This window comes from Lathyrus oleraceus, chromosome 5, assembly GCF_024323335.1.
Source record: "Lathyrus oleraceus cultivar Zhongwan6 chromosome 5, CAAS_Psat_ZW6_1.0, whole genome shotgun sequence".
NCBI lineage: Eukaryota > Viridiplantae > Streptophyta > Magnoliopsida > Fabales > Fabaceae > Lathyrus > Lathyrus oleraceus.
Genome location: NC_066583.1, coordinates 7,384,965 through 7,393,617, shown reverse-complemented (window position 1 = coordinate 7,393,617; position 8,653 = coordinate 7,384,965).

The following is an 8,653-nucleotide window of genomic DNA, read 5'->3' as shown; positions in this document are numbered from 1 at the left end:
TGCTAGTTGTGAAGAGCCGTCTGCTGAATGGGGGTGTCTACTCGGGTTGTGATGAGGATTGTTTGGGCTGTGCAGAATCTGAGAATGGTTGCGATCAGTTAAGGGCCGGTATCCAGGGTATGATGGATGAGGGTTGTTTGCAATTCAGTAGGGCTGTAAAAGATCGTGGGACAGTGTCGACTATCACCATTTACTTTAAACCGTCTGAAGAACGTGGACAAAGGGTCGTTAGTGCACCTGCAGCAAATGGTATCCCAGTTACCATTCCCGTGCCTGTAACCATCAGTGCTCCAACTACTATCGTTGCGTCTGGAAGAAGGGTTGTTGAGAACAGTAAAGCCGTGCCGTGGAAGTATGATAATGCTCACCGCAGTTACAGAAGGGCTGAAAGTCAGACAGGACCAGTGAATCAAACTCCAGTGACAATTGGTTTACCGAATAGAGTTCCTGCAACTGTTGGTCCGGCTGTGGATAATGTGGGGGGTCCAGGAGGTTTTACCAGAAGCGGTCGTCTGTTCGCACCGCAGCCTTTGAGGGACAATAATGCTGAGGCTTCTGCCAGAGCAAAGGGTAAGCAAGCTGTGGTTGAGGAAGAGCCTGTCCAGAAGGAAGCGCCTGAGGGGTCATTTGAGAAGGACGTGGAGGAGTTTATGAAAATAATCAAGAAGAGTGACTATAAGATTGTAGATCAGTTGAATCAAACTCCGTCCAAGATCTCTATACTTTCACTGTTGTTGTGCTCTGAGGCACACCGTAATGCCTTGCTGAAGATGTTGAATCTGGCTTACGTGCCTCAGGAGATTTCTGTCAATCAACTGGAGGGTGTGATGGCCAATGTGAGCACCAGGCATGGTGTAGGATTCACCAATTTAGACTTACCGCCTGAAGGGCGAAACCATAACAAAGCCTTGCACATCACCATGGAGTGCAAGGGGGCAGTGTTGTCTCACGTATTGGTAGACACCGGGTCGTCGCTGAATGTGTTGCCTAAGCAGATTTTGAGGAAGATTGATGCGGAAGGGTTCGTGCTTAATCCCAGTGATCTGATCGTTCGTGCTTTCGACGGATCCAAACGTTCTGTGTGTGGAGAAGTTACCTTGCCTGTGAAGATAGGTCCTGAGGTATTCGATATCATCTTCTATGTTATGGACATCCAGCCCGCCTATAGCTGTCTATTGGGGCGTCCATGGATTCATGCAGCAGGGGCAGTCTCGTCGACTCTCCATCAAAAGCTCAAGTATGTCTGGAACGGTCAGATTGTGACTGTGTGCGGTGAAGAAGAGATTCTGGTGAGTCATCTATCCTCGTTCAAATATGTTGAGGTGGATGGCGAGATCCACGAAACCTTATGCCAGGCGTTTGAGACTGTGGCTCTTGAGAAAGTGGCGTACGCTGAGCAGAGGAAGCTAGGTGCTTCAATCACTTCTTACAAGCAGGCTAAGGAGGTTGTTGATTCTGGCAAAACTGAAGGCTGGGGCAAGATGGTGGATTTGCCGGTTAAAGAAGACAAATTTGGCGTTGGTTATGAGCCTCTCCGAGCAGAGCAGAATGGTCAAGCGGGTCCGAGTACCTTTACCAGCGCTGGGCTGATGAATCATGGCGATGTTTCTGCAACCGGTAGTGAAGACTGTGACAGTAATTGTGATTTGGACAACTGGGTTCGCCCGTGTGCACCAGGGGGGTCTATCAACAACTGGACGGCTGAAGAAGTGGTTCAAGTTACTCTTCTGACAGAGTAATTTTCTGTTGTTTTGTCATTTTGCATGAAAATCCTACGTTCTGCCCAGGACGTAGTGATTCATTGTAGGGCCTCATCATGTTTTAATGATTATCATTAATGAAGGACATTTTTTGAAATCAAACTTTGTGATCCCTGTCTTTCTATTTTTTGTTTTCACCTTTTTTCAAAACAATAAAAATGGCAATGTTTTTTGTTTTTGTGACTTCTTTGAACTCTTTTTCTAAAACAAAGCATTAAACATGCAGAAGCGATCTTATGGCATTCACTATGAACAATTCTGTTATGGCTCAGTATGATTTCGACAATCCCATCTACCAAGCTGAAGAGGAGAGTGAGGAAGACTGTGAACTCCCTGCAGAATTGGCCAGATTGCTGAAGCAGGAGGAAAGGGTCATCCAACCTCATCAGGAGGAGTTGGAGGTCGTTAATTTGGGTACTGAGGACGCCAAAAGAGAAATCAAGATTGGGGCTGCTTTAGAGGACTCTGTCAAGAGGAGGTTGATTGAGATGCTGAGAGAATATGTGGAGGTGTTCGCCTGGTCGTATCAAGATATGCCTGGGTTAGATACAGACATTGTGGTGCACCGATTACCTCTTAGAGAAGGATGTCCTTCGGTCAAGCAGAAGCTTCGTAGAACGAGTCCTGACATGGCAACCAAGATCAAGGAAGAGGTTCAGAAGCAGTGGGATGCAGGTTTTTTGGCTGTTACAAGTTATCCCCCATGGGTGGCCAACATTGTTCCTGTGCCGAAGAAGGATGGCAAAGTCAGAATGTGTGTCGATTACCGGGATTTGAATAGAGCGAGTCCGAAAGATGATTTCCCTTTACCTCACATTGATGTATTGGTTGATAACACGGCTCAATCCTCGGTATTCTCTTTCATGGATGGTTTCTCCGGATATAATCAGATCAAGATGGCGCCAGAGGACATGGAAAAGACGACATTCATTACACCTTGGGGCACGTTCTGCTATAAGGTGATGCCATTTGGGCTAAAGAATGCTGGTGCTACCTATCAGAGGGCAATGACGACTCTTTTTCGTGACATGATGCACAAAGAAATTGAAGTATACGTAGATGATATGATTGCGAAGTCGCAGACAGAAGAGGAACACTTGGTTAATTTGCAGAAGCTGTTTGATCGGTTGAGAAAGTTCAAGTTGAGGTTGAATCCTAACAAGTGTACGTTTGGGGTGAGATCAGGGAAGCTTTTAGGCTTCATTGTCAGTGAGAAAGGGATTGAGGTTGATCCAGCAAAAGTCAAAGCTATTCAAGAGATGCCTGAACCGAAAACGGAGAAACAAGTCCGTGGGTTTTTAGGGAGGTTGAATTACATTGCAAGGTTCATATCTCATCTAACAGCCACGTGCGAACCAATTTTCAAATTGCTAAGAAAGAATCAAGCGATCAAGTGGAATGATGATTGTCAGAAAGCTTTTGACAAGATTAAAGAGTATTTACAGAAACCTCCAATCCTTATACCTCCAGTTCCAGGGAGACCTCTGATAATGTACCTGTCAGTGACTGAGAATTCGATGGGGTGTGTATTGGGACAGCATGACGAGTCTGGTCGAAAAGAGCATGCCATATACTACCTTAGCAAAAAGTTTACCGACTGTGAAACAAGATATTCACTGCTCGAGAAAACTTGCTGTGCTTTGGCCTGGGCTGCTCGCCGACTGAGGCAGTATATGTTGAACCATACTACCTTATTGATTTCTAAGATGGATCCAGTAAAGTACATCTTTGAGAAACCAGCTCTCACCGGACGCGTTGCTCGTTGGCAGATGATTCTAACAGAATATGATATTCAGTACACGTCACAAAAGGCCATCAAAGGTAGTATTCTGTCAGACTACCTCGCCGAGCAACCGATTGAAGATTATCAGCCTATGATGTTTGAATTCCCTGATGAAGACATCATGTATCTTAAGATGAAAGATTGCGAAGAGCCTCTTGTTGAGGAAGGACCGGATCCGGATGACAAGTGGACACTGATGTTTGATGGGGCTGTGAATATGAACGGTAACGGTGTTGGGGCAGTATTGATCAATCCTAAAGGTGCTCATATACCTTTTTCTGCCAGATTGACGTTTGACGTCACCAACAATGAAGCTGAGTATGAGGCTTGTATCATGGGGATAGAAGAAGCCATTGATCTGAGGATCAAAACTCTTGATATATTTGGAGATTCCGCTCTAGTGGTCAATCAAGTCAATGGAGATTGGAATACGAACCAACCGCATTTGATTCCGTATAGAGATTACACCAGAAGAATACTGACGTTCTTCAGGAAGGTGAAGTTGTATCATGTCCCCCGGGATGAGAATCAGATGGCTGATGCTTTGGCAACTTTGTCGTCTATGATCAAAGTTCATTGGTGGAATCATGTGCCACATGTTGCGGTGAATCGACTCGAGAGGCCTGCGTATGTGTTTGCAGCCGAGTCTGTTGTGATTGATGAGAAGCCGTGGTATTACGACATCAAGAACTTCCTCAAGACTCAGGAGTATCCTGAAGGTGCGTCGAAGAATGACAAGAAAACCCTGAGGAGGCTGGCTGGAAGCTTCTATTTGAATCAGGATGATGTGCTGTATAAGAGAAACTTTGACATGGTCTTGCTCAGATGCGTGGACAGACCCGAGGCGGACATGTTAATGCAGGAAGTTCATGAAGGTTCCTTCGGTACTCATGCCGGTGGACATGCAATGGCTAAGAAATTGTTGAGAGCGGGTTATTACTGGATGACTATGGAATCCGATTGTTTCAAGTATGCTCGGAAGTGCCATAAGTGTCAAATCTATGCTGATAAGGTGCATGTACCACCAAGCCCTCTGAATGTCATGAATTCGCCTTGGCCGTTTGCCATGTGGGGCATTGATATGATTGGGAAGATTGAGCCTACTGCTTCGAATGGACATCGCTTCATTTTGGTAGCAATTGACTATTTCACCAAATGGGTGGAAGCAGCTTCCTATGCTAACGTTACCAAACAAGTGGTTACCCGGTTCATCAAGAAAGAAATCATCTGTCGTTATGGAGTTCCGGAGAGAATCATCACTGACAATGGTTCGAATCTCAATAACAAGATGATGAAGGAGCTGTGTAAAGATTTCAAGATTGAACATCACAATTCTTCTCCTTACAGACCGAAGATGAATGGTGCTGTAGAAGCGGCGAACAAGAATATCAAGAAGATTGTGCAGAAGATGGTCGTTACGTACAAGGATTGGCATGAGATGCTGCCTTTCGCTTTGCATGGGTACCGTACCTCAGTACGTACGTCGACCGGGGCAACCCCTTACTCCCTTGTGTATGGTATGGAAGCTGTCCTACCTGTTGAAGTGGAGATTCCTTCTCTGAGAGTTTTATTGGATGTCAAGCTGGACGAAGCCGAGTGGATTCGAACAAGGTTTAACGAGTTGAGCCTTATCGAGGAGAGACGACTAGCAGCTGTATGCCATGGACAGTTGTATCAGCGAAGGATGAAGCGAGCCTTTGATCAGAAAGTGCGTCCTCGAAGCTATCAGATCGGTGATCTAGTTTTGAAGAGGATTCTCCCTCCCGGTGCAGATAACAGGGGCAAGTGGACTCCTAATTATGAAGGTCCGTATGTTGTGAAGAAGGTCTTCTCCGGTGGAGCCTTGATGCTTACAACTATGGATGGTGAAGATTTTCCGTCTCCTGTTAACTCAGATGTAGTCAAAAAATACTTCGCATAAAATTGACCCGCTGGACAAAAAAAAGAGTCCAGGCAAAAAATGGGCATCCCGGCGAACCAAAAAAAAAACAGAAAGAAAAGGTTCGGGCAAAAGTTAGGGATAAAAATATAAAAAATGTGTACACCCGGTAAGTCGAAAACCCGCAAGGGCGGCTTAGGCAAAAATGGGTATCCCGGTGGATTGAAAACCCGAAAGGGCGATCCAGGCAAAAGTTAGGGATTAAAGCGAAGACTACAGTCTGAGTTGTCTGTACTTCATCGAGCTTTGTCGTCTGCCATCTCGAAAGATGTGATCCGTCCAGTCATTCTTCTCAGAAAGCAAGGAGTTGGGAGGAAAACTGATGATCTGTGAGTTATAACAGAATTGGGAAATAGTGGATGCCGCGTTCACATTGCCATTAGGATAGATTTTTTCCTTTTGTGCGCAATTACCTCTTTCTAGGAATTGCCTCCCAATGTATTTGCCTTCTCAGGCACATTTTCAATCAATAAAAGTCGTTATTCAGATAAATAGCTCTTTGGTTTTTATTTTCACTGTTTTGTTTGCAAAAATGTTCGAATTTTTGATAAGCATTGCATATAAGAACATGAAGGCTAAACAATAGCTTGCAGGATGACAAAACATTTGAAAATCATTTTGAATGTTGAGGACACTTGAGCGTATCTTGTCCATGTGTACCCTGGGGGCATTTTGTTGTGCTGTTTTTTTTCAGATTGGCATCTGTGAGGACGTCTCCTCAACAGATATTTTCTCCAAGCAAGTTTGGAAGCTATCAGAGCTATGTTTCCCTGCGAAGACGTCTGTGGATAGTGCCTTCTACTCCCCAACAAATCTAAGAATTGCCTATCCCCAGCAGGCCTGTATTTACCGATTTCCTCCCCGAGTGAGGCAGGTTCATTGAAATTTATCTCCAGCATTTATCCTATCTGTGGACTGAAGGTTATCCCCAGCGGAGTTTACCTTTCCCAGCAACAGTGCTATTCTCCAACATGAGTGTGAAGTCGCTTTACCGTTCCCCAAGCAGAGTTCCCCGCAGAGTATTTCCCCAAGAGGAGTCTCCCCACAGAGTCGGAGTATCCGATCTTTTTGACTCCCTAGCCAGGGTTCATTTGCATTTTGCATGTAGTAATCATTGCATCCTCAAAAATCGCGTAGCATTTCCATTCATAAATGGAGCATTACGCCATAGAAAAATTCAAACATATGCATTCATGTGTTCGAAACCCCATCAAATCGTATCCCCTGCAGAGACGGATTTTTGTTCAACCTGTACAACGCATTTGCTACAGTTGCTCCAGTCAACATTTGGTGTTTATAATCCCCACAGAGGTTTATTTCCTCACCTGTTGATGACAGAAAGTTTGTTTCTCCCCAGTGAGACCTCCTGCAAGTGTTCAGCCTAGCCCTGTCATCTTGAGAATGTCAGTATACCCTGTCAGCACCCGGGTGTGTTGTTTCTTTGGTGTCGGTAAACACCATCTTTCGGTGATTTCCAGTCATGCGTAAGTGTCTGGTCTTCTTTGGCGTCGGTAAACACCATCTTTCGGTGATTCCCAGTCATGCGTAAGTGGCTGGTCTTCTTTGATGTCTGTAAACATCATCTTTCGATGTTCGTAACGTCGTCCCTCCCCTAGTGAAGATTCCTCCTCTCCGTTGGTGTCGATAAACGTCGAGTTTTTCCCGATCATCCGTTGATGATTTGGTTGTGTTCACTCTCCCCAGTAGAGTTTCCTCCTCTCCGTTGGTGTCGATAAACATCGAGTTTTTCCTAGTCATCCAATGATGTCTAGTTGTACCCCTCTCCATGCAGAGTTACCTCTCTGTTGGTTTCGATAAACGTCGAGTTTTTCCCGATCATCCGTTGATGATTTGGTTGTGTCCTTCTTCCCTAGTGAAGTATTCTCCTTCTCCGTTGGTGTCGATAAACGTTGAGTCTCCCTTTCGTCCTATGACGTCTGGTTGAGTTTTCTCCTTCTCCGTTGGTGTCGATAAACGTTGAGTCTCCCTTTCGTCCTATGACGTCTGGTTGAGTTTTCTCCTTCTCCGTTGGTGTCGATAAACGTTGAGTCTCCCTTTCGTCCTATGACGTCTGGTTGAGTTTTCTCCTTCTCCGTTGGTGTCGATAAACGTTGAGTTTTTCCCATTTCGTCCGTTGGCGTATGGTTGTATCCCTTCCAGTCATTCATTAATGTCTGGTTACCTCTCCGTTGGTCTTGGTAAACGTTGAGTTTTTCCTAGTTGTCCGTTGGCATCTAGTTGTGACTTCTTTTCCCATTCATCATCGTTGTGATGTCTGGATGTGGCTGTACCCTTTGAAAACAAAAACCAAAAAATAATAATGTACCCAGTAATAAATATCAAATCCCAGTGGACGTTTCCATTGGTGGATCCCTGTATTGTGCAAATTCTACGGTTCTTTGGTATTCAATCCCTGTTTACCCTGAAAGTCTGACAGCCGTTGCTCTCATCCATTCGGGTTCCCAGCTGATTGAATAGGGGCAGCTGTAGCACCTCAAATTTGCACCCATCATTGTACATACATTCTCATATTAGGTCATAGCATAACATGGTCCACTGCATAACATTGCATTGTCCCAATTGCCTCAAGTGCAAGCCAATCAAGGAATTAGGTCAAACTGGTCAGGAGATCAGTCAGTCAAGCAAGCAAGCACAATTTTCAAGGAGCCAAAGCCCTAGGGTTGATCCAACATGTTCACATGGCTTGGGGACCCATTTGAAGTGATTAGGTCAAAGATTGGATGTTCAGAAGTCATCAGTCAATGCACAATCAGTCAGAAACCCTAAAAGTCAACTATTGGTCAACTGTCCATTTAATCAGTGATTTGATGATGGAAATTGGTTTGAGAGAGCTCATTCATGGCCAAATAGTCCCCATATATCATGTCAAACACCATCATGGAAGAATTTGAAGCCAGATCAAAAATTTCCAAAAATGGAAACTGGACCTGTAACTGAAACTTACCAAAAATGGAAAGTCTTGATCCTCAAACTTACATCATGATACAAGCTTCAAATGAATTTTTGCCCAACATGAAAGTTGAAGATCTTGTTCTCCCATTTCCAAAAAGTCCAAGAACTCTTAATTCCCATGTGTGGTTGGCAAGTTATGATCGAATCGATTTCAGAAATTCTTGAACTTCAAAAGGCCATATCTCTCAAACCATTTGG